The sequence below is a fragment of the Chiloscyllium plagiosum genome, chromosome 2, assembly GCF_004010195.1.
Source record: "Chiloscyllium plagiosum isolate BGI_BamShark_2017 chromosome 2, ASM401019v2, whole genome shotgun sequence".
NCBI classification, from domain to species: domain Eukaryota; kingdom Metazoa; phylum Chordata; class Chondrichthyes; order Orectolobiformes; family Hemiscylliidae; genus Chiloscyllium; species Chiloscyllium plagiosum.
This window is the reverse complement of record NC_057711.1, coordinates 80,214,557-80,240,453: the sequence shown is the minus strand read 5'-3', so window position 1 is coordinate 80,240,453 and position 25,897 is coordinate 80,214,557. Positions and strand designations below refer to the sequence as shown.

The 25,897-nt window shown below is 40.8% G+C and overlaps 1 long non-coding RNA gene across 1 annotated transcript in view; it reads right to left on the bottom strand.

Annotated features, from left to right (window-relative positions):
* Positions 1–690: 690 nt before the first annotated feature.
* Positions 691–25,897, bottom strand: part of LOC122539291 — a 31,537-nt gene continuing 6,330 nt past the window's right edge. Inside the window, exons 2-3 of the long non-coding RNA XR_006309023.1 lie at positions 12,846–12,968; positions 691–926 (exon numbers count right to left, since the gene is read on the bottom strand). This is a non-coding gene — a long non-coding RNA (uncharacterized LOC122539291). The remainder of the gene's footprint in view (positions 927–12,845; positions 12,969–25,897) is intronic.

The window sequence follows — 25,897 nt, the reverse complement described above, 5'->3', positions numbered from 1 at the left end:
TTGATAGTGAACTCCATGTTGCCTTTTGACTTAGCCAATATTATCATGCAATGCAAATGTAATAAAAATATTATTTAAAATCCAGGGTTATCAATATTTTTACCATATTCAGTATGCTGATTTTCCACTTCAGTTCTTCAACAACAGTCATGCTGGTGTCAGAATTGTGAAAATTGTGATGCCAAACAATATCTAACCTGAACATTTGTATGTCTATAATTTAATTAAAATAACCAATTGGCAATCAATTATTATTGTCAATTTTCTGCATTGTGAAGATGTCAAATTATTTTTTCTATCTGTTTCATTGCTCAAACATTATCTCCTGATAGGATCTATCACCTCGTCATTATGTACCTGAAACAAAGAAGCTCAAAAGTGTATTTTTGGCCATAGTTAAACTTCCTTTAGCACCATATTGTGAACATTGAGTCCCTAGTCCTCCACCTATCAAGACATAAGAGTAATTTTTGTGTCCTTTGTTCTTATTTGTGCTTCAAACAGGTTAGTAGCAGGACAAAAACATGTATGAAATGAAATTAACTGACTTCTGGCAATGTTTCTCATTATTCCAGTTTTCAAGTGGCGAGACAACACCGGAAACAATCATGAACTTCATTAATGAGGCTAATTAGGGTGAGGTGGCATTATTACATTCCCAAAACCATTTTGTCTTTGCTCCTTATTATTTCCAGTTCTTGCCCCAACCACAGACTACATTTGGTACAAGGTGAAATGCAACCATTTTCAGGGACATTTTATTTTAAAACCCTTTGCTGTAAAATTGTGAAAAGCTCTGAGATGTTTCCTCATATTAGATAACACCTTCTTTCTGTTTAGGTAATTTATTATAGTACATTCCAAACAGTGAAGGGGTTTCCGACATCAACTTCTTTTCTTCAGCAGAGGGCCTTCAGTGAATTCTTCTGAATAGAGAATGAAGAGAAGTTAAAATAAGTACATTAGCAGTGAGGAGAAAACTGAGCTGCAGTTTCTATTGGGCAAATTTGAAATGATCACCATATCCAAGAGTTTACAATTGCAAAATAAAATTCCTTCCTGTTTTTCCTCTCCCAATCCAGTGGTACTCAGCAATGTCTGGAGTATAGAATTCATCTTTCATTTAAAGACTGAACCCATATACTCTCTGGGGCAAAATGGTGTTGACCCAATAAACAGGTACAGCAATCACAATATGCAATTAACCCACACCAGTTCCTTTTATATCAGGTAGCATGTCAAATTCAGTGCCCTCTCCATTTGCATGATGCTCAGTGCAGTCAGCACAAATACACTATTGATTGTTTGCAAGCCTGAGCATGGTTAGGAACATTGTGAGAAGCTAGCATTAGCTCAGACCAGCTTGAAGCCAATGTGCGCTTCTTCAAGGGGAAGGCATTTTGACTGCAGCATGTGCTGGATGTCATTCTAATACTACATCTTACCTGAGTAGGACAGAAGAATGGCACAAAACGTGAGACACCACGCTCCAATGTTCTCTGATATTGCACTGGTGTCCTTGGTGGTGAAGGGAACAGAGACATCTAATCTACAGGGAAACCTGAAGTTTACTGGACTTCCTCCAGACCAATGTTGTAAAGGCAGTGCAATGAAATAGCCAGTGCAGACATTCCAACAGCATAGTCCCCAAGATCTGGGTACAATGTTGCAAAATGTTCAATGACATTACATAGGAGATTAAGGCCAGTGAAAGTATTTTGAAATTACAGACTCGCGCTGCCCCACCAACCCTGCCCTCTAATCTACAATAAGCACTCATTCACGTATCTGGACCATGACTTCCTCCCTGTCTGATACACAATCCATCTGGCGCCCTTCTGTTTGGCACTCTATCCATCACACCCACCTGGCATCTGACCCACCTTGCACACTACACATTTCGCTCATCTTGCACACCAGCTTGCCAACCAACAATCATCTTAACCCCATACTTATTTTACATATTTACCTTTTCATAGTTTTCATGCTCCAGAAAGCCTCTTGTTGACTGCCACTCAACATCTAAATCATAGAACATGAAACAGTGACTGCCACAAAAGTGGCAATGGTTTCTATCAAGATCTTCCTTGCTAGTTTTGACAATTCCTGAACAGATTTGCAACTGGAGGTTTCAACCTGGAATCACCAGTGGAGAAGACATCGAAAAGTAAGTGTATATTTTTTAATCCAATCAGGGTCAGAAATCCTATTTGTAACCATGATAGGAATATCTGGGTGATAGATCTTGCCTGAGGCATCAATTACAAGGGGGCTATATTGAAAGACAACAATATCTACCTTCTCCTTGGAATCCTCTAGACAGGTTGCAAATCCAGTCCTCTCAAGAAAGTAATTTATTTTTGTTAGGTACACCTCTGACAGTGCATACTCCAGGCTTCATGAAACCCTAGCAACCTTAGTTTTTACTCCTTTCCAAATGAGCTTGACATAGAGTCATAGAGTCATAGAGCCATACAGCACAGAAACAGACCCTTCGGTCCAACTCATCCACGCCAACTAGATATCTCAACCCAATCTAGTCCCCCCTGCCAGCATCCAGCCCATATACCTCTAAACCCTTCCTATTCATATATCCATCTAGATGCCTTTTAAATGTTGCAATTTGTACCAGCCTCCTCCACTTCCTCTGGCAGCTCATTCCATACATCTGTGTGAAAAAATTGCCCCTTAGGTCTCTTTTATATCTTTCCCCTCTCATCCTAAACTTACACCCTCTAGTTCTAGACTCACCCACCCCAGGGCAAAGACTTTGTCTATTTAGCCTATCCATGCCCCTCATGATTTTATAAATCTCTCTAAGGTCACCTCTCAGTCTCTGAAGCTCCAGAGAAAACAGCCCCAGCCTGCTCAGCCTCTCCCTATAGCTCAAATCCTCCAACCCTGGCAACATCCTTGTAAATCTTTTCTGAACCCTTTCAAGTTTCACAACATCCTTCTGATAGGAAGGAGACCAGAATTGCATGCAATATTCCAAAATTCAATAATTAATTTGAAGAACTTAGGCACAAGGCTAGAGCCTCACATACTCATACTGTGATTAAGATTTCAGTAACTTTGGTACTTCCTCCCAGAAAGTGGGAGCACATGTATTTCAGAAGGATGTTGGATTTTTCAGATCAAAATTTGCCTTTAACATGAGAAAGTTAAATGAAAGGCCAAATCCTACAGCACAGGATAGCACTGAAGTTTTCTTTATAGAATCCCTACAGTGTGGAAACAGCTTCTTCAGCCCAACAAGTCCAAACAAACCCTCTGAAGAGTAACCCTTCAGACTCATTTCGCTATCCTATTGTTCTACATTTACCCCTGACTAACACACCTAACCTACACGTCCCTGAACCCTATGGACAATTTAGCATGGCCAATTCACCTAACCTGCACATCTTTGGATTTTGGGGGGAAAGCGGAGCACCTGAAGGAAACCCATGCAGACATGGGGAGAATGTGATCTCAGTTATAATGGAAAACTGGTGTAAAACTTTGCCTTTTGTTTTCTGTCTATTGCTTATGATCTGTACATTAATGCAACTATGTAAAGTGCAGAGAAACATAGGATAAAGCTTCTAAGATCCACAAGAGGCTTTCTGGAGCATGAAAACTATATCTGCAATATAATTCATTATAATGGAACAATCTAAAGTGTTTACATTCCTAAGAGCATGGTCATAAAAAAGCCACAGCTAACAATCATATGGACAAATCTATGACTCTGAGGACCAAAGAGTTTGCCAATAAAAACACAGACAAGGTCATAGTCTTGGTATAGAGCTTAGGGACATAACCCTGGAAAGGAACAGTGCATTGGCTTTCTTAAGCCACTGGAAATAGCTTTTAACCCTCAGACTAATCGTTTTACCGATACAGCCATATTTTATGTGTTGTAATCTATAGATTACAGTGTTTTCTATTATAGAGCATCTGCTAGTGACAATTAACATTTGATTTAACTTTTCTTTATAACACACGATTACCTCTCTGCTGCTTCTCTACCATAAGCATGTTATTTTCCATTTACCTCTTAGGAACCTAGCAATGACCATGTACTTTGTCCACAAGTACTTTGTCACAAGTGCAATGGAAGTGCTCACCCATTGAAAATAAGTACCTCATTTCAAATAGCAGACTTATGCTTCAGGGCTCCTATCTTAGAGAATATATGTTCGGTCAGTATTTCCTCTCCACTATTGTTTCTAAATTCACAGGGTGAACTAAGGCGGAATCTTATAGGAGATTGAATGGTGTACGCTTTGCAGGGAAATATGGCAGAATCATGCCATAAGCCCAGTGATGCCTATCTCAATATTGGGAGCAACTTCAGCTCCTTTTGACAAAGTTACAGTGGGGGTTGGTGGTTGAGGTGAGACTTTCATTAAGCAGCATCGAGATGTCTAGTAGGGGAGGTTATTATTTATTAATGATTTTGTTAACTCCATATCTCACCTCATTAACGTGTGGTTTCCTATCATCACAGCTGCCACGATCAAACTGGACAGTAACCATTCTTGAAATGGTTGCCGGAGCAGGTACCTGGCAACCTGAGTTCAATACTGGCTATGAAGACCCTTTATGTTGCTCAGCACAAAGCAATATTTCAAGGCTTGATATACGCACCAGCTGGATGCACCCTTTTCTATGGACGTCCAATATTTGCCAATTCCTCAAGAACCTCATGACACTTCTCTGATCCACTTTTAAGGACACCAAAGGATCTCAATCCATCATTAGGGGTGTGGGGGAGTGACACATAATGCCATTGTGAAGGTAGTTCAACTATAATATCCATGAGATACTACTTGTAAACTCCCAAGATGGATCCCTCATTCAAGGCATTCTGTATCTGATAAAGGACCTAGTTTTAGGGTAACATAAGAACATAGAACATAAGATGAAGGGCTTATGTCTGAAACATCAATTCTCCTGCTCCTCAGATGCTATCTGACCCGCTCTGCTTTTCCAGCACCACACTTTTTGACCAGGAGCAAGCGTGGTCAAATCGACTCCTGGAGCCTGCTCCATGATATGATCATGGCTGATATTATCCTGGCCTCAATTCCACTTTCCTGCCCACCTTCCATAATCCCTTGACCTATAAATAATTAAAAATATTTCTATTCTTAAATGTATCAAGTGCCTTATTGTCCATTGATACCTGGGATAGTGAATTGCACACATTTACAAACCTTCCAGAGAATTAATTTTCCTCCTCATTTCAGTTTTAAATCTGCCAGCCTTAGCCTAAAGCTGTGACCTTTCATTCCAGCAGTGGGCTATTTCAGGAAATATGGCAGAATTGGGGAGCCTACTGAAAGCCAACCCCTTTCCATTGCTGCCAACCCCCTCCTCCCATTCAACCTGGGATACTTACCCAGCAATTACCTCACCAGTCAGCACTTGGATGACAAGGCTTTGGGTGTGTGGGGGACTGGCAGCAACTACCATCTTCCCACTGGTGCTATCATTGAATAAAGCTGGCAAATCTCAGTAGTTGGGATTTCCATCACTAGGGACTTATCCTTGGGTAGGACCCAAATCTGTTCAATTAAGTGCCTGAGAGGGACTTATACAACAGATATTCCCCAAAAGAGGCAACATCAGACTCCTGCCATAAGTCCCCACTGCCTGTATTACATCCTGTGCAGATTTCTTTGATGTGCAGAAAGAAACCAAAATAAGTTATCAGAAGGGTTAGTAGCCCTTTAGCTCACCAATGGTTTTAATGAAGGTTACATTTTCTCCTTAAATAAGCATTAACTTCTGTATGATCCCTTTTAAATAACCATTAACAGCTGTTTGCTATCATTTCTTCAACTACAATTTGAGATTAAGTTTTTATTTTTGTAACCAGTGGGCATAGTTCAATATGATTTGAATATTGTGACAAAAGTCTCCATTCAATCTATATTCCTTTGAAAATGCTAAGAACAATGTTAGTAATGTGATATTTCCTGACACAGAACTATCAATTTTCAGTCATCACTAACTTGATTACAAGGGGCCAATTGGAATTATATGTTGCACACTACAATCAATTTTTGTGAACAATTTTAACTCAAAGTAGCACGTTCTGTAAATATGCTGACTGGTACAGCAAATGACAGCCTTCATTAAGTTAGTTTTGTTTGCAGTGATACAAAGTTAGTGTTGCAAAGCAGTGATCATGTGAACAAGTCTTTCTGCAAACAGCAAAAAAAGCTAATTGTTCCAATGAATAATGGCTGACATAGATTATAGTTGTAACATATGTAAATTCAAACTGAAAACAGATGTGTCATTATCCCTTCACAGGAACAGGGGAAATACAACTTGTTAACAAATTCCTTGAAATCATATTGCAGTTTCAACTGAAAAAAAAAATGGGAATAATAACAATAGGAATCTGATTTTCAACTTTGGTGACTTAATACTGGTCACTGAACAGAGCAATGTTTCCATCAGTAAATGTCTTAATTCCAGCATTTACTAATTTAGCATATGTTTAATTAGTAATTCTGTTTATTTCACATTCAGCGAGTGCTATCACAAGTGCACTGAATCAGATTTCATGAAAAATGAAGTGTGATTTTTAATACAGAAAACAGAGAAAGCTGCTTGTTCTTTCATTTGACAACACTTCCCATGTGTGTCCCCAGCCTGTGAAGGTAATCGTGATAAACATCAAGCAGAATAGTCTTATTGTTCTTTTTACAGAGAATCTATAGGTGTCCAAAGAATCTATTAATAAAATTAACAGAAATCAAATGATTACTCTTTTTGCATATGGTTCAGTTAAGTTCTTGATGTGCATTGTTACTTTAGAGAATTAAACATTTTTAACAACAAAACATGAAACGTAATCAACCAATGATTTAACCAATACCTTTGTAGACATGTAAACCATATTTAATAGTATTATTGGTTATTATGACAACAATAATTTTGAATACACGTACAAACAGATTCAAGAACAGCTTCTTCCCCACTCTTATCAGATTTTTGAATGGACCTCTTAAATTTTAATGTTGGTCTGTCTCTGCACCTTCTCAGCAGCTGTAACATTGTATTCTGCATTCTGTTCTGTTATCCTGACTGACTTGTATAGAATGATCTGCCTCTAATGTATGTAAGACAATCCTCTTCATTGTACCTCGTTACATGCAACTGGTATGAATCAAATCAAATCAAACTTACATTCATATAGCATCTTTAATGCAGTAAATTCACCACAAGCACTTCACAATAGATTATCAAACAAAACTTGATGCTGAAACACATAACAAGGTATTGAGGTAAATTAAACTTGATGGGACATCTTAAAGGAGGACTGAGAGATTTGAAGTTTAGGAAGGAATGCTAGTATTTAGGGTATAGCAGCTGAAGATATATTGGCTGAAGAATTTATAATCTGCAAAACACATTTCTAAAGCTCACTTTTCCTGGATTTTTAAATAAAAATTAAAATAATTTCTTAATTGATTTAATAAAGCAAAATATTGCAAATGTGGGAGATCTGAAATATAAACAGAATGTTTATTACTATTAATTTAATGATTTGACAACGTTTGGTCATACTTCTGAATGAATATGTTTTAGACTTAACATGTTCCGACTTGTATATCACTTGACTTGTGAACATATTCAGAAACTGGATCCTTTCATAATCCAGGGGTTGTCTATATGTGGGCTGAAAATGTGTTGCTGGAAAAGCGCAGCAGGTCAGGCAGCATCCAAGGAGCAGGAGAATTGACGATTCGGGCATAAGCCCTTCTTCAGGAATGTTTCCTGAAGAAGGGCTTATGCCCGAAACGTCGATTCTCCTGTTCCTTGGATGCTGCCTGACCTGCTGCGCTTTTCCAGCAACACATTTTCAGCTCTGATCTCCAGCATCTGCAGTCCTCACTTTCTCCTTGTCTATATGTGGTTCTGTTTGACATTATTAACCATGAGGAGGGTGATAGCTTCAAGAAGATCCAGATAGGCTGGTGGAATGAGCAGACCATGAACAGATCAAATCTGCAAGGAAATTACAGAGAGGTGGAAACATCATTGAGTTACTAAAATGCAGGACTTTAATAACTTATACAGACTGGGACAGTGGTAATGTAAGGAGCAGAAATGGATAAGTGTTTCAACATTGTGTTCAAAACAATCTCCTTCAGTAATGTGTGTTCAGTCCAAAAGAAAAGTTGTACTACTGGAATTGTTTCTTCAGAATGCGGTGGGTCAAATAAACCAAGTGACAGACACAGATCATTTTGGTGACAGTGATCATTGTATCATAAGATTTAGGATTACAGTGGAGACTTTAACATTGATCAATCCAGACTAAGAATAATCAACTGAGAAAGAGGGCTGACTCCAATGGGTGAAGAATGGAGCGTGACATATACTAAAGGGAAAAACAGGAGCTGAACAATAGGATATCTGCAAACACTAGATGGATCAAATTCAGTCAAAATATAGTCCCTCAAAAGGGAAAGTTGGAATAAATAAATCCTGGGCCTTCTGCATCACAAATGATATAGAAATGAAGTTAAGGGGGAAAAAGTATGATTATGACAGGTGTCAGGTAGTAAATTCACTTGAGAACCAGAAAATACAGAAGAGCAGTCAAAAAGCAATTATGAGAAACAAAGAGAGATAATGAATAAAGAATGGCAACTAACAAAAAAGGAAATCTGAAATTCTTCAACGTGCGTCAGTTATAAAAGGGTGGTAAGGGAGCTATAGGGGCCATTAGGGACCAAAAAGCAAATTTACTCAGGGAGGCAGAAAGCAAAAGACACAAGGACAGATCTTAATGCAGTTAAGGATATTAAAGGAAGTTAAAGCGGATATTGTGGAGGCACTGGTAATAATCTTTCACTCTTACTTATATTCCAGGGTGACGCTGAAGGATTGGAGAATTGCAAATATCATGCTCTTGTTCAAAAATCTTTGAAAACATAGGTCCAGCATTTACAGACCAGTTAGTTTAACTTCAAAGGTGGAAAGCTTCTATAAAATAAAATTCAGGATGGCCTTTGTTGTCACTTGGAAAAATATAGCTTAATTAATTTGGAAGAGGCAAAATGGATTTGTTAAGGAGAAATTGATGTTCACCTAACTTGCTAAAGAGTTTTGAAGAGGCCCATAAAGAGAGTTGATGAGGTCATGGCTGTTAATGTGGTGTACCCCTGTACATGGACTTTCAGAAGATGTTTGATACTGTACTACACAACACACAGTGATAATTGGTGGAATAAAAGGGACAATAGCAAAATGGACACAAAACTGGCTGAGTGATAGGAAACAGAGAGCAATGGTCAATGGATATTTTGGGGGCTGAAGGAAGGTTTGTCCTGGAATACCCAAGGGTTTATATTGGAACAATTGTTTTCCTGATCTAGGGCACAATTTCAAAGTTTATGGGTGACACAATTGTAAACAGTGTGGAAGTCAGTGTAGAACTTCAAAAAGATGTTGACAAGTTAGTGGAGTGAACAGGTAGGTGGCAGATGAAGTTCAATACAGAAAAGTGTCAGGTCATGCACTTTAGTACAAAGAACATAAGGAGATAGTATGAAAAAAGAGGTAGTATTCTGAAAGGGGCAAGGAACAAAGAGATCTGGATGTACATGTGCATAACTCATTAAAGGTGACGGTACAGGTAGAGTAAGCGTACAGTATTCTGGCCTTTATTAATAGGGGCATAAAGTACAAGAACAAGGAGCTTATGCTAAACATGGATAGTGCATTATTAGAACTAAGCTGGAATATTGTGTACAATTCTGGATGTCACACTTTGGAGAGAATTCTAATGAAATGTACAAGAATGGTTGCAGGGATGAGACAGTTCAGTTATGGGGCTAGATGAAGAACGGGGAGAAGAAGGCTGAGGGGAGATTTAACAGAAGTTTTCAAAATCATGACTGGTGTGGACAAAGTGGCTAGAGAGAGGTGCTTTCTTTTCTTAAAGGTTCAAAAACCAAAGGACACAGTTTTAAAGTGTTTTGCATAAGAAGGAATTTCATATTGTTAAGTGGTCAGGGTTTGAACTACATTGTTGAAAGCGTGATGGGGGCAGGTTAGGTTGATGCTTTCAAGAAGATACTGGGTGGTGAAACAACATGCAGGGTATGGGGAAAAGCCAGCTGTTAGCCACTAGGCCAAAATGCTCAAAGTCAATGCAAACATGATAGGCTGAATGACGTGATTTTTTTTAACTGATCAAGTGTTTAGGGTCTGGAATACACTGCCTGTTCTCATAGTACTCTCTCACTTCACACTTACCTGTCTGCTTGCAACATTCATGCCTTGCCTTCCATTGCATTGCATTATGTTACATTGTTTTGTCTTGCAGTGCCAATTAGTGCAGTCACACAACCAGACAGCATGCCGTGCTGGTCAACAGTCCTCAGACAATGGGCTGAACATTTTGCAGAATGTTGTAAGAGTGCTACATCAAACTCACACGTGCACCATGTGCCAACAGCTTACATTGAACATGAAGTGAACTGCAGCCTCCAATACCAGTCCAGGGATAGGCTACGGTCAGACATTCTGTCAAGTGTTCTCATTCTGAGTATTCACACATCTGCTGCACAGGCAGGAGTGATGGTGTGTGGTTCAGTCTTCAGCTTGGTGCCTTCTAGTATCATCCTTTCTCCTTGTGAAGATGGGACTCACGGAGTGAGTGCCAGATTCCCCAACCCCAGTGGCAGTGCTTTCAGTTTTCAGGGCCAGTGGCAGTAGCCAGGCATGTGCACCTCTCCAGCAGACTCTGAAGCTGTTGGGCCTAGCTCCCCATGGCAGCAGCCAGACGATTGCATACTTGAGGAACCTGGGTCCCCGGAGCTTAGGTGCATTCCTGCAGCTTCTGGGCGATGAGGTCCATTGCATCCCACATTCCTGACTGCTGTTCCTGTTCCTCCCTTTGCATGTGGAGGAAGCCCCTGACTGACAATACCACTGGGTCCTGTCCTGCCTGGAGGTGAGCGGGGACCTGGTCTCAAGTAGTCTTCTGAGTAACTGCAGCCTGTGTGTTCCTTCCTCGGTCAGCCATGGAGGTGTCACGATGTGGTGCTCACCAAAATGCACTCACAAACACTCTAAACCTGATGTTCCCAACAAGGTATCAGTAACTAAGCTAGTGCAGGAGGCATCCTTGCTGCTATTTCCTCTGAGACCTCAGTACTCTCATCCTCAGTGGTTGTGGAGGCAGCTTCTGATGGAGCTGAGGTAGTAAATACCCCACTGATGCCAGCAAGGTAAGAAAGAGAAGGCATCACATCCAGTGGTTAGAAGTGATATGCACCAACAACAGGGTTACAGGGATAGTGAGGGTTGCAATGGAGTGATAATTCCTGATGAAGGACTTTTGCCCGAAACATCAATTCTCCTGCTCCTCAGATGCTGCCTGACCTGCAGTGCTTTTCCAGCACCACATTCTCAACTCTGATCTCCAGCATCGACAGTCCTCACTTTCCCCATGAGGTGGTAATTGGCAGGTCATGAATGTCTTGGTATCGCTGCGGAATTATTCCTGGTCTTCTCCTTCCAAGGCCAAGATTCTCTCCTCATTGGGGCTGTGGAGTCTGATGTCAGGCAGGTCTCCATCCATCCTGGTCCTTTTTGCCCTACTGTGGGCTGCTTTCCCCGGCACAGAGAATGGGAGGGATTGAATGAACTGAACAGGGCAATGGGAGGCTTACAGCTGTTAGTCCTGGTGTAGGTGGGCCAAAGATGGCAAGGTATCTCAAGGAAGTGAGGTCAAGGCATATTCGCAGAGGCCATGCAGGGCTGGTGCTGTGGGAAGTTGGGGGAACTAAGTGAAGACATTGCAGACAATAGTGAAACTGACGGAACATGATTGTTGGTGCAGGAGCAGTAATAGGATGAGTGCAAGGTAGCAGAGAGAAGAGTGTGGCACTTAAACCAACAGAGTGAAGAAGGTCATTGTACTTCTTACACATCGTTGGTTGTTCCTCCTCAACTGAGATCGTACTAACGTGGGTAGTGACCTCACAGCAGGCTGTTGTGGCCTCCTCTGTCAATCCTATGAGAAAAGGATGCCCCTCATCTGGACCATCCCCTCCACCAGGACCTTACTAAAGTCCATGTAGATAATACATTCTGCTCTGCCTTCATCTATCATCTTGTAAGTTCTTCACAAAACTTAATCAACTTTGTGAGATACGATTTCCCACACTCAAAGCCATGCTGACTATCCCTAATCAGTCTTTGCCTTTTCAACTGGATGTGAATCTGTTTCTCAAAATCACTCCAATAACTTACCCACCATTGATTTTAGGCTCACCAGTCTGTAGTTCCTTGCTTTTCCTTGCAGCCTTTCTTAAATAAAATTAGCCTACTTTCTTTCTTCTGGCACCTTGCCTGTGGCTGTTGATGACACAAATATCATTGCCAGGGGCCTTGCAATCCCCTCCCTAGCTTTCCACACTGTCTAGGGATACACTTGCAAAATAGAACCAGTTCACTTTGAGAAATCTGGTCAGAATGGATGAATTGGACTGAAGGGTCTATTTCCATGTCGTATGACTCTATGACTTTATGACCTCCAAATTCCTGTCGGAGAATCACAGCACCATCTCTCGCTTCTCCAACAAGTTCACACTTTATCAGCCCACAGGGCAGTTTCAGAATACCAGCATATGTCAGGGTGCACAGCAGTCTTAAATTTACTATGGGCACCGGGGACATGGGTCATTTGGCAAACATATACTGAGTAGTGAGTTGTTCCCAGAATTACATGAGCTAGATAAGGCTAGAATCAGACATAAGGGATAGCATTGTGGATGTATAAGTTGTTAATGAACGTTGTAACTCAGTAGCTTGGGGATTCCTACCTTCTCTGATCACAAAAGCTGAAGGATCATCTTTAATAATTTCAAAAGGCGGACGTCCACAGTCAGTACGTTTTTGAGGATACTTTATTTTGCTGTTTAAAATGATATTTGATCAAAACGAAGCTGAAAGATAAAAGTGAAGAATCTGCTTTGTTCTTTCTGGAATATACAGAATAAAAACACAAATGCAACTTTGATTGTATAATCGAGTATCAAGGTTCTTGTAATAACCTTCACAAATCCTCACTCTATCAATTATTAATGTTATTAAAAGTAGATCAAAGTTTGAAACCAATATCAAAATATTTCCTATTTGTTTACAGAAGTCATTTAATAATTTGCTATTTAAAGAGCTTTTGGTGTTAATTCTACTTGCAAAATAACAAAAGAATTATAATCGTTCACAACAAATGACATTGAAATATTTCTTCAATGGCTCAAAACATGAAAGCCTAGTGAAATGCCCTGTGAAGTTTCTGGAACATTCTGTTGCTTTTACGAGCTAACAAGTTTGATGTGGCCCTTCGTTTTATTCCATTCCAGGCTTGCAGCTGTTTTGGCAACAGACAAGAATCCCATAACAAATCAGATAAAAGCCCATTCTACAGAGAGGAATTGAAAACAGCAGGCCTCAAAAGGACTGCACATGAGATGCCTTGTTCTGGCTTTCAACACAACTGAAATCAGAAACACATTACCATAATCTGAAACAGCTCACTGCTAACACAAGACAGATGGTCCGTAATAGCCCATACAACATTAATAAATAAATTCCAGCATTAAAGACTTTGCAAAGTATGACAACATTATCTCGACATATTTATGACCTTCACTGTTATTTTTAGGGTCTGTTTGTGATGCTAGAAAGTAAATATTGCATTAATTTTAGAAGTGACCTAATAGAAGGCTTGAAGCTGTGCGTTACAACAAAGAAGTTTGAATAAATGCCAGAGTTTTAACAATGCCCTCATTTATGGATGAACAAAGAAGACTGTCATTATTTAATTCCATGACAAGCATGTCTAAAAATAGAAACCTATTCCTTAGTACTTGAACATCTTAAATCATCGATGTGAACTGTCCATTCTTATAACATGTAGCTTCTAGGTCAGTTTAATCATGGGCCCATAGACTTCTTCATTTATGTCATACTCCCTTCCCACACTCTGATGAATGGACAAATATTTGTCAGGGCAACAGGGTTAACTTTCCTCTTGTTCATCAAAGTATTTAGTTGTAGATCTTTTATCTCCACTTGAGATAGAGTTTTACTTTGGTTTCAAATGCAAAAGATGACGTGCAGAGGTACAGTATTCCCTCAGTATTGCATGGAAATGTAAACTTATATTTTTGTGTAAAGAGCTCTAAAGCAAGACTTGAATCCAAAACTGTCTGCCTCAGAAGCAAGAGTGCTAATAATGGAAGCATGGCTGACACAACACTACATTGTGACTACACTTCAGAGAGGTAGCTTGAACTGTATGGTGCAAAAATGTATCTCAATTCAAAGTAGCAGTCAGAGTCCAAAGGGCAGGAACTTGGCTACACAATGCTCTGGGAGGACCTGACCACAGGTGCTATAAAAATATTCTAATTATTTTCTTATTTTAATCTGATTGTCTGAATAGGATGCATGCAAATAAATTAATAGAAACTAAAACCAATCCTTCAGATCATATTATAATGACAGCAATAGTCCTCAATTTCTTCCATACTTGGTGACGTGAACAGAGGAAGGGAGAGGGTTGGGGTGTGGGGGGTGGAGTTGATGGGGGAGAGGGGAAATGGAGAGAGGGAGGGACAGAGAGAGACATCCATTGTTTCTTTCACACCAGGTGAAAAAAATTTCAGAAGGAGATAGATTCCAAAACAAGAATTTAAACAGTTTATTATTTCCCATATGGAGCTAATTTGAATAGGGCCAATTGTCTAAATGCAACCGTAAAGTTATAGTCTTCCCTGCCCTGTCCTTTTTATATAATCTGAAATTGTCCTAAAACTCCCCCTAAGAATGTGTACCTGTTTAAGAATTCCTCAATTCGTGTCTCCTGTATTCTAGTTGCTAGTTGGAATTGGGACTTACATTTGTACCACATAATTTAAATACCCAATGCATTGCGATGGTTGTAACACTATCTTCTTCATTACCCATGCTATTTATGATTTTAGCTTAGCTCATTTGACAGCACTCTTTCTTCTGTGAGTTTAATCAGCATTTAAAGTATGAATGCAATCCACTCTGACACTTTATTGCACTACTGGCAGAGGGCTGACTCATCAGAAATGTATTCTGTTGATTGAGATGTTAACCTAATACCCAAAATGTCTGTACATGTGGGAAATCATATCTTACAAACTGGATTGAGTTTTTTGAAGAAGTAACAAAGAGGATTGGTGAGGGCAGAACGGTAGACATGATTTATATGGACTTCAGTAAGGAGTTTGACAAGGTTCCCCATGGGAGACTGATTAGCAAGTTCATTCTTCAGGAATGAAGAAGGGCTTATGCCCGAAACGTCGATTCTCCTGTTCCCTGGATGCTGCCTGACCTGCTGCGCTTTTCCAGCAACACATTTCCAGCTCTGATCTCCAGCATCTGCAGACCTCACTTTCTCCCTAACCAATGAAACACACTACACAGACGCTATTGCACTGACAGCCTGACTGAAGGTAAGACAGATACCCTTACACCAAAACGTCACAGATTGTGATGACATGTAACTCCTTTAAAGGTACACTGTCTCCCTACTCTAGGGTCTATACCATAACATGACATCCCCTTTATTGCTTTGAAAGAAAGAGAACCCTTTTTATATAACAGGTAAAAGGATCTATCTTTCTTCTTTCTTTGGCAGTTCCTCACATTTGGGGATGATGAGCATCCATTCCAGGGGATAGTGGGGTTGGGATCTACACTGGCTGAATTGTCCAGTCCTGGAGCCACAGACTCTGCCAGAGGTGATGCTTGAAGTATTTGGCACCTTCATGGATGCTTCTTCTTCAGTTTAAGTGTTCAAGGGCAAGTGACTCCCATGTGCCAAGTGTGGTTTTGCATTAATTTAGGGAGGCTTTCAGAGTGCCATTATAGCATTTTCTCTGTCCTCCTAGAGATCACTTACTATTGTAGAGTCAAAGTAGAACATCTGTTTTGGAAGTCTTATGTTAGATATGTTGACCATCTGGCCTGCGCATTGCAGATGGTCATGTCTGACCAGTGCCTTAATACTGGGGATATTAGCCTGGGAGAAGACAATCACATTGGTACACCTAACCTACCAATAGATGTGCTTGATTTTGCAAAGACAGGGCTGATGATAATGCTTCAATGATTTGAGGCATCTGCAGTGCATGGTCCATGATTCTGATGCATACAGGAGCAAGGGGACCATTGTTGCTCGATAGACCATGAGCTTGGTGCTAGGTGTGAGGTATCTCAGACTTTGAAAACGCTTTTCCTCAAGATACATTGCCTCTACACATTAAGATTTGGAAGTGCCCATGTTAGACTGGGTGGACACAATTAAAAATCACACACCAGATTATAGTCCAACAGCTTTATTTGGAGGCACTAGCTTTTGGAGCACTGCTCCTTCATCAAGTGTTTGTGAAGTATAGGATTGTAAGATACTGAATTTATAGCAAAAGTTTACACTGTGATTTTCGGTATGCATGGGGGTGGCCTTAACCGGGACCTTGGGTTCGTGTCAAACTATAGGTGACCCCACTGCACTACATACACACACACATGCGTGCCCACGCCCACACGCACACACACACAAACACTCCTACAGACCATACACTCTCACAGACCCTCTCTCATTCACAAACTCTCTCTCATATGCTCAAATATACATACCCCCCACACTCACATCCACACACGCACCCTCTCACAGACTTACACCCCTTTACATTCACACACATACATATATGCACACTCTCTCATAGACACTCACAACCTCCCCCCACCACCACCACACACACGCACAAATATGGGGTGAATTTGTACTTGCAGAATTACATTTTATTTTGCTCAAAAACTGCATGAATCCATGTGAGCTTCTGTAAATTCCTTTTTTTAGAAATAGAATCAGTCTAAACATTGGGACACTGACAAACTTTAACCTCACACCTTCAATGCATGGTGCTGGAAGAGTACAGCAATTCAGGCAGCATCCGAGGGCAGGCAAAATCGACGTTTCGGGCAAAAGCCCTTCATCAGGAATAAAGGCAGAGAGCCTGAAGCGAGGAGAGATAAGCTAGAGGAGGGTGGGGGTGGGGATAGAGTAGCATAGAGTACAATAGATCAGTAGGGGAGGAGATGAAGGTGACAGGTCAGGGAGGAGAGGGTGGAGTGGATAGGTGGAAAAGGAGCTAGGCAGGTCGGACAAGTCCGGACAAGTCAAGGGGACAGTGTTGAGCTGGAGGTTAGAAACTAGGATGAGGTGGGGGAAGGGGGCACCTATTGTTAAAGTTCACTTGAGAATGTTACTTTTAAAAAAGTTCTGGGATTTACATATGAAAGAACTGAAACCAACATGCCCATTCTAAAAGATGAGAGACTTAACAATCAATGCAAGTCTTTTTCAATATATCATTTCAGTTGCACCACACTGTAAACTTTTGCTATAAATTCTGTGTCTTACAATCATAAACTCCACAACCACCTGATGAAGGAGCAGTGCTCCAAAAGCTAGTGCTTCCAAATAAAGCTGTTTGGACTATAACTTGGTGTTGTGTGATTTTTAATTTTCTACATATAAAGATAATGTCTTAGCAGACATATGATTCAATGAGAACTAACCCCTATTAAGGTATCATGATTTGGCTGTATAACTTCACTCTGTGAATTATGGCAGATTGATAACTCTCATCTGTCATGGATGTGTGGTTATTGTCTGATGTGGTCAAGTGATGGGCCCAAAACTGGACATTCTAATTGACCCACAGCCTTACAGAAAATTGGTCAAACTAAATGAAATGACAACCAGCAGCCAGCAGCCACAGAGAACAATGGAAATCAAGGTCAAAGAGGTTACAAAGGTTCAAGTGGAACCAGTTGTAACTAGGCAGAGGGTTGTGTATTGGAGAAGTATCAAACAGACATTCCGGCACCTTGACTTCCAGTCAGTGCCTCAGGATGCACACTTAACACCTCCCCAGCATGGCAACAGTGAAGGGTGTTGGTGTGATCCCATTGGATGCTTTGACTCCATGACTCCATTGCTTAAAGGCCACAGAGCATTCTGGAAGGTCCAGAATGAGGAGGATAAAAATGCACAGCTGAAAACTACCCTTCAGTGAAGACTCACAGCAAGATTCATGCAAAAGACCGTATGGCAACTTTAGAAGCCCCATGATAAGATACGCCCCTACCTGCCACATCAACCTTCATGGAAGAGAGCAGCCCCACATCAGAGAGGAAGGAGATTCTAAATACCAAGTTCAAATATGTGGATTGTTGTGAATAACAGCTTTCCTTAGACAGATATAGCTAGATAGCGAGTAAATATTGTGAGAATTTGGGAAATGCTTACCAAGTGTTTATAATAAGGAATATTTTGTTAATAAAATTGAGTTGAACCACAAACTGTGCCATTCTGTCCGCCTCACTTACATAAGCACTTGGGGGAAAATGTTTTTAACACATAAACTGGCCGAAGTGTCCAAAGCATGGACAATACTGCAATGGTATCTTCAGTATCTGAGATATCATCATATGTGATGAGTGATTGATGATTAATTTGAATATATTGTCTTTTTCTTTACAGGACTTGACTATTGCTCATTGCTGTATTGTTTCACCTCAGCTGGACACAAGAAAATTAATAGCTTTTCACAAACCCATTTTTGTACAGAAATCTCAATCTCTTATTCTTTGTCCTGTTTCAATACAGTCGGGAGTGTGGTGCTGGAAAACACAGCTGGTCAGACAGTGTCCGAGGAACAGGAGAATTGAACTTTTGGGCATAAGCCCTTCATCAAGAATCCCCAATACAATCTGAGATACAATCTGCATGCTCATTGATCATGCTGTTATAACATTTTCTCCCTTCTTTCCAACAATATGTGATGCATTGGTGATGCAAGTATGGAAGGGTAGAACTGGGTGCATCTGTCTTCCAAATATGAGAGCTGCCAGTGAAGGTAAGCCTTTGTCTTGAGGAATAACACTCAGATTTAACATAACTTGATAATCTTGACAAGTCACTCTAACTTGACTATTGAGAAGTTTACTGTCCAGACAGTGCATTCTATGAGATTATTTAACAGAAGAAGGAGTGATATGTTGAACACCCAATTTCCTGTAAAGGTCTTGCAAGGCACAAATATATTGCAGACCATTGTCTGACCAAATTTACTGAGGAAAACTGAACTAACTGAATAGGGCGGTTAATGCACTAAGATTTGTTTATGTGCGGTCCATTTTCTATTATCTGAATAGCGCACAGAAGAGAATTTAGTGAAGTAGTCAACCACCAATATGTCATCATGCCTTTGATATGAAAATGTCAGTGCCACTGTTACACTACAGCTCAGAAGAAATGTTGAGTGGAAAGAGAGGTGCTCTCAATTGTTGACATTGATGGTGTAGACATGTTTCACACAACTTGATTAGAAATTGTTAATTGATATCCTTGTTTAAGTCAGGGCAAACAATAAACACATGCATCAATTTCTGTTATCTTTTCTGCATTGATGTGGCCTATAGGCATATGGTCTGGCATGTCTTGATGTAGACCTTGAGGAAGTATCACTTATTTTGCCTCTAAAGATTACATTCTTAGAGAATCCAAATTTGTCTCTGAATGACCTGAATGAACATGCAAGCTAGGGACCAGTGGGATGTATCAGGCAGCTGGTGATAGTCTGAAATAGTTTGCTGAATTTATTCTACTTGGCTGTGACCAAGTGGATGAACTTGATGTTGCATTGTGGAATCTTTGGATTTGCAGGTTGATAGGTCTGTTACATTGTGACATGTGTTAATATGTGGATCCATGAATGCTAGTGGACCAATAATAGAAAATCTTACTGTCTCATTGATATGATAGGTTTCAGGTATCAATACTGTTGAGCTGTATTGACAGTAAAGAGGGATAATGCCAATGCAATGGTTGCCAGACCCAATATAAAGATTTGGATAATTATGAATAGATTTAACCACATTGTACCCATATCTTGAGCACAAATCTTGGAAGATCTAGAAAGAGAAGATACTTGTCGATGCCAATCTTGATATTTAGTGCACTTCGTCCAATGCCTTTTGGGGTATGCTACTTGGATGAGGTTAAAGGTGCCAACTTTCCTGACAACATCTATGTGGCTTGTCAAATTGACCATATATACTGTTTGAATGGGGTCTGTAAATCGTAATGTTGCAGATACTTTCTGGGCTTCACTGTCATGCTTTGATGTCATGGATGGAACTTTGGAATCATTATTAAATTGTTTCTTTGTTGCCTTTATTTCATATGTTGCTATGAATCATTACATTGTAGTTTAAGGGAAATTGGATTTCAGACAGATTTTATCCCAATGCTCTCTTAGCTTGCAATGTGACAAAATATTGGACACTGTTTTGGAGGGTGAGACAAGCAACATTCCATATAAAATTTGTATGTTTTACTGAATCTGTTGATAGCTGCAATAGTTACTTGGAATTCAAGCATCTGAAAATGCTGCTGGTCTGCTATAATTGCTTCAAACTTGTATGTTTTTTTGTCAGTGCTTCATTCTTTGGGTTTGATTTAAGTGCCATGCTGAATGATTTAATGAGTTTAGAGGCACTGAGCAGTTACATACTCTTTCAGTTAAGTTATTTTGATGAAGTCACATTCCACACATTTCCATTGATACCTGCATATGAATTGGTTGATCATTTCACCTGGCTATTGTCAATTTGACATGAGCTCACGTCTGTGTAACCTAAAATTGATTTGAACTTGTAGCTTATCTGTAGCTGAAAAATATTGAGAGGTCTTCTTGGTCTCAATTAGAACTATTGAGGAACTTAACCCTTCTTTCTATAACTAACTGAAATTCTGACAGAGTGTCAATCACATGCCAATCCAGGTTCAGACACTTGCTTACCATCTTCACTGTGTTCATTGAAGTGTCAGAAAGCAAATCTGTCTTGCAATACAGTGCAATTTCTTCTCATTTGTCTATAATTAGCTCTCTTTATTCTCTTATTGCTTTCAAAGTAGTAAGCTTTAGACTATAGATGGCATTCGAAATTAAATTACTAAATTTACAAAGTTTTTTTTGCTTTCATCAATGCCTTTATTTCACTGAATCTCAATTGAAACAAGGAAGTGAATGTTTACTATGGTGAGATCCTTAAGTTAGTCTCTGGATTGAACATTATTGTCATGGTTGACTGTTAATCTGGTTAATTTAATTAAAATTACTGATTTAAGTAATAGAGAAAACAAGCGATTGTAATTCCTTTGAAAATTGCAGAGATCAATCTGGACAGTGATAATTGCTTGGAAATTTCAGAGCTGCAAATCAGTGATTTGCTCCCTATTGTTTTTCTGGAGACAGTTTTTCATCTGCACAAAAATGTGAATCTGGTGCATGATGACCAGAGAGTGATTGTGCATACAGAACACAAGATTTTCATATACTATAACAGTTCTCAAAGCTGGTCAGAAAAGTTGCCATTCCACTGTAAAAAAAACTGGATCAATCAGGTGTTTTCATATGCCATTTGACTGAAGGAGGTGTTATAGATAAGATGATCCTACCCATATCTAAAACCAGCTACAATTCATTATTCCATACAGAAGCAAAACATTGCTGTTGGTGGTCTGAATATTCAATGCTGTCATGTGCAGGGTTTTAATGGAGGTGCCAACAGTAAAAGTGCAGATACGGGAATGCCACGCGGACCCATTAAATATTTATACATTATAAACAGCACTTTCCAAACTGTAACATGTTCTGACTTCACAAAATCTTGTAAAGCAGGATGTAATGAATCTTAATATATCCCCTGTCTAGTTTTTCAATCCTTCTTTCTTCCTTTCTTCCTGGAAAGAGTGGCACATGTTAACTGCTCTTCAGTCCTTCAGCTAATGACAGTACTTCGGGCATGTGTTTAATGATCAACAGTTTGAGGAAAGCCTTAGGCATGCATAATTCTTCCCTCATCTAATGTCCACATTCGCTCTTTTTCTCCAGCTAATGCCCGGACTATCATAGCTCACTGCTGTCACTCCATGCTTTGTTGGTTTAAGGTCAGCACAGATCATATTCTGGATCCAAGATGTTTGTGTGTGGCTCAATATATCCTTATGCAATTCTCTTAATACATTTTTAACAGCATCACACATATTGTTTTCATAAACAGTTTCAAACACATGAAACAATAGCAGCTGCCTTAGGTATAACCAAAAATAAAACAGCACACCAATAAGAGTATTTTATAATACAAAAAAGTCAAGGTGAACACAAAGCAATACTTCATGTCAAATTTTTTTTGCATTTTGCAGTTAACATCAAACATGTGAACTAATAGAATTGTCATGAAGCAGTACTGTTCCTGAAATAACACAATAGCGAGGGCTACATATGCTGGGAATCTGAATTGAAATCAAGAAAATGCAGGAGATAACAAAAACAGAAACTGCTGAAAAAGTTCAGCAGATCTGGAAGCATCTGTGGAGAGAAAACAAAGTTAACATTTTGGGTCAAGGAACCCTTCCTGATGGTAGCTAGAAAAATAGCAGTTTGTATGCAGAAGATTGGCTGGGGGGAGGGGGTAAGGAGTAAACAATAGGTGGGGATAGAGCCCAAAGAGAGAAGGACAGTTGGACAGACAAAGGAGTGGATAGTGATCTGGCTAGGCGGGTGACTACCTATTAATAGGGACTGTTAGTGGCTAACAATGGGTTGTGTGTAATAGCAGACTGTGATAGCAAGGCTTTCTGTATGGAGTTTGGGAAAAGGACATGGGAGAGCTATGGCTTTAAAGTTATTGAACTCAATATTGTGTGCAGAAGACTGCATTGCCCAAATGGACAATGGGGTACTGAGCTTAGCTGGAGCACTGCTGCAAGCCTGAGACAAAGATGTTGGCAAGGGAACAGGGTGGTTTGTTGAAGTGGCAAGCAAATGGAAGGTCAAGGTCTTTTTTACAGATAGAACATAGGTGTTCTGCGAAGCAGTCTATGGTTCATTTCCCCAATGTAGAGGAGATCATATTGTGAGCAACGAATGCAGTAGACTAGATTGCGTACAGGGGAGGTAAAACGCTACTTCACCTAGAAGGTATGTTTGGGCCCTTAGATACTAAGGAGGGAAGGAGTAAACGAACAAGTATTACACCTTCAGTGGTTGCAGGGGAAGTTGCTGTGAGGCTGTAGAGAACGTTGGGAGTGAAGGAAGGGTGAACTAGGGTGTTCCGGAGAGAATGGTCCTGCGGAAGGCTGACAAGGGAGAGAAATATGTTTCTGGTGGTGACATCTCACTGGAGGTGATGGAAATGGTGGCTAATGATCCTCTGGACATGCATGTTGTTGGGATGGTAGTTGTGCACAAGGGGGGACCCTATCGCCTTTGGAGGAGGGGAGAGAGGAGATGAGTGCTGAAATGCAGGAGATAGGTCGGACCCAGCTGAGAGCCCCATCAACAACAGTGCTGGGGAATCCTCGGTTGGGGAAGAAGGTGGACATTTTGGAGGCTCACATTTCGAAGTTGGCATCATCGGCATGTATGCGATGGAAATGGAGGAACTGGGAGGATGGAATAAAGATTTTACAAGAAGTAGAGTGTGAGGACATATAGTCAAAGTAACTGTGGGAGTCAGTGGGTTTGAACTGGGTATTGGTGGCCACCCTAATCTCAGAAATGGAAACAGATGTTGAGGAAGGGGAGGGAGAAGTCAGAGGTGGACCAGCTGAAGGTGAGAGCGGTGTGGAAATTGGGAGTGAAATTGATTAACTATTCCAGTTTCAGACAAGAGAGAGAGATGGTACTGATGATATAAATCGATATAATAGAGAAAGAGTTGTGGTTGGTGTCTGGAATAGGACTGGAACAAGAAAAGTTCCATGTTACTAAAGAAGAGACAGGCATAACTGGGACCTGTGCAGGTACCCATGGCCATTCCTCTGACTTGGAGAAGATGAGAGGTGTTAAAAGAGAAGTTGTTCAGTGTGAGGACGAGCCCAGCCAAGCAGAGGAGGGTGGTGGTGGGTGGGGATGGTTCAGGCCTTTGTCCCGGGGAGAAGTGGAGAGCCCTGAGACCATCCTGGTGGGGGATAAACATAGTCATAGAGACGTACAACATGGAAACAGACCCTTCAGTCGAACTTGTCCATGCCGACCAAATATCCTAACCTAATCAAGTCCCATTTGCCAGCACTTGACCCATATCCCTCCAAATCCTTCCTATTCATATACCCATCCAGATGATTTTTAAATGTTGTAATTGTATCAGCCTCCATGACTTCTTCTGGCAGTTCGTTCCATCCACGCACCAGCCTCTATGTGAAAGAATTGTCCCTTGGGTCCCTTTTAAACTTTTTCCCTCTCACCCTAAACCTACACCCTCTAGTTCTGGACTCCCCCACCCCAGGGAAAAGGATTGCAGGCCTATATTAAAGAGTAGGTGACTGGAGACAGCAAACTGGAAATTCTGAAACTAGCATAAAACATCAGAGGAATTGTGGATGTAAGTGGGCAGGGATTGAACTGGGGAGAAAGGATTGAGTCAAGGTAAGAGGAGATAAGGTCTGTGGGGCAGGAGCAGGATGAAACCATAGGTCTGTCCGGACAGTCCTGTTTGTGGATTTTGGGAAGGAGGTCGAAGTGACCTGTGCCAAGTTGGGGGACTATCAGCTTGGAGGCAGTGGGAAGGATATCATCAGATGAAATTAAGTTGGTAACTAGTTGATACAATGGCCTGATGTTCCATCGTGGGGTCATGGTCCAGGGGAGATAGGAAGAGGTATCTGAGAGCTGGCACTCAGCTTCTGCAACGTAGAGGTCAATCCACCAGACAACAACAGCACCACCCTTATCGGCAGGTTTAATTACAAAGTCACAGTTGAATCTGAGAGCATGGAGTGCAGTCAGTTCCTGGGAGGGTAGGTTGGAAAGGGCAAAGGGAGCAGAGAAATTGAGGCGACCAATGTCACGTTGACAGTTCTCAATGAACAGGTCAAGTGCTGGGAAAAGGCCACAGGGAGGGCTGTCGGTGGAGGGAGAGTGTTGGAGTTGGGTGAAGGGCTCTGTGGGACAGGGAGAGGTCTCTTGTCCAAAGAAATGGCCGTGGAGGTGAAGGCAATGGAGGGAGAGTTCAATGTCATGTCATGCCCAAAATTCATTCAGAGAGGGATAATACTGCAACCTTTGCTGAGTACAGAATGGAGAGTGGATACTGCAACCTTTGCTGAGTACAGAATGGAGAGTGGAAGGTTAGGTGGGATGGTGAATATGTGTCAGGAGGTGGAGTTGGGGGAGGGGATGGAGTCAGAGGGAAGGGAAGTAGACAAAGGTTCCGGAAGGCTATGGGTATCTCTAAATTGTTGCATCTTGTGTGCCTTGATGCCTGAAAGAAAAGAAAAGCTTCAACAAGGGAGCCTCTGAAATGTGCACCTTCTTCATCACCCGAGGATTCCACAGCCTTCAGCCAGGCCTCCAGGTCTGGCCCAGATCCTGTACTTCTGCCCTCACCCACTCTCTTCCCTTCTGCAAGATTCACCTGTCCTCACCAAGAATCCACATCCAGAGGATCAATAACTATCATTTTTGCCACCTCCAGTGAGATGCCACCAGCAGATACATATTTCAAACCCCCTCCATTGCCTGCCTTCCGTAGGGACCATACCCTCCAGAATAGGCAGGTCCGTTCTTCCTTCACTTCCAACAGTCCTCCCACAGCCTCCTGACACCTTCCCCTGCAACTACAGAAGATATAATGCTTGTCCATTTATTTCCACACCCCTCAGTATCCAAAGGCCCAAACACACCTTGCAGGTGAAGCAGTGCTTAACCTGCGCTTCACACCATCTGGTCCACTGCCTTCGCTACCTTCTCCTCTA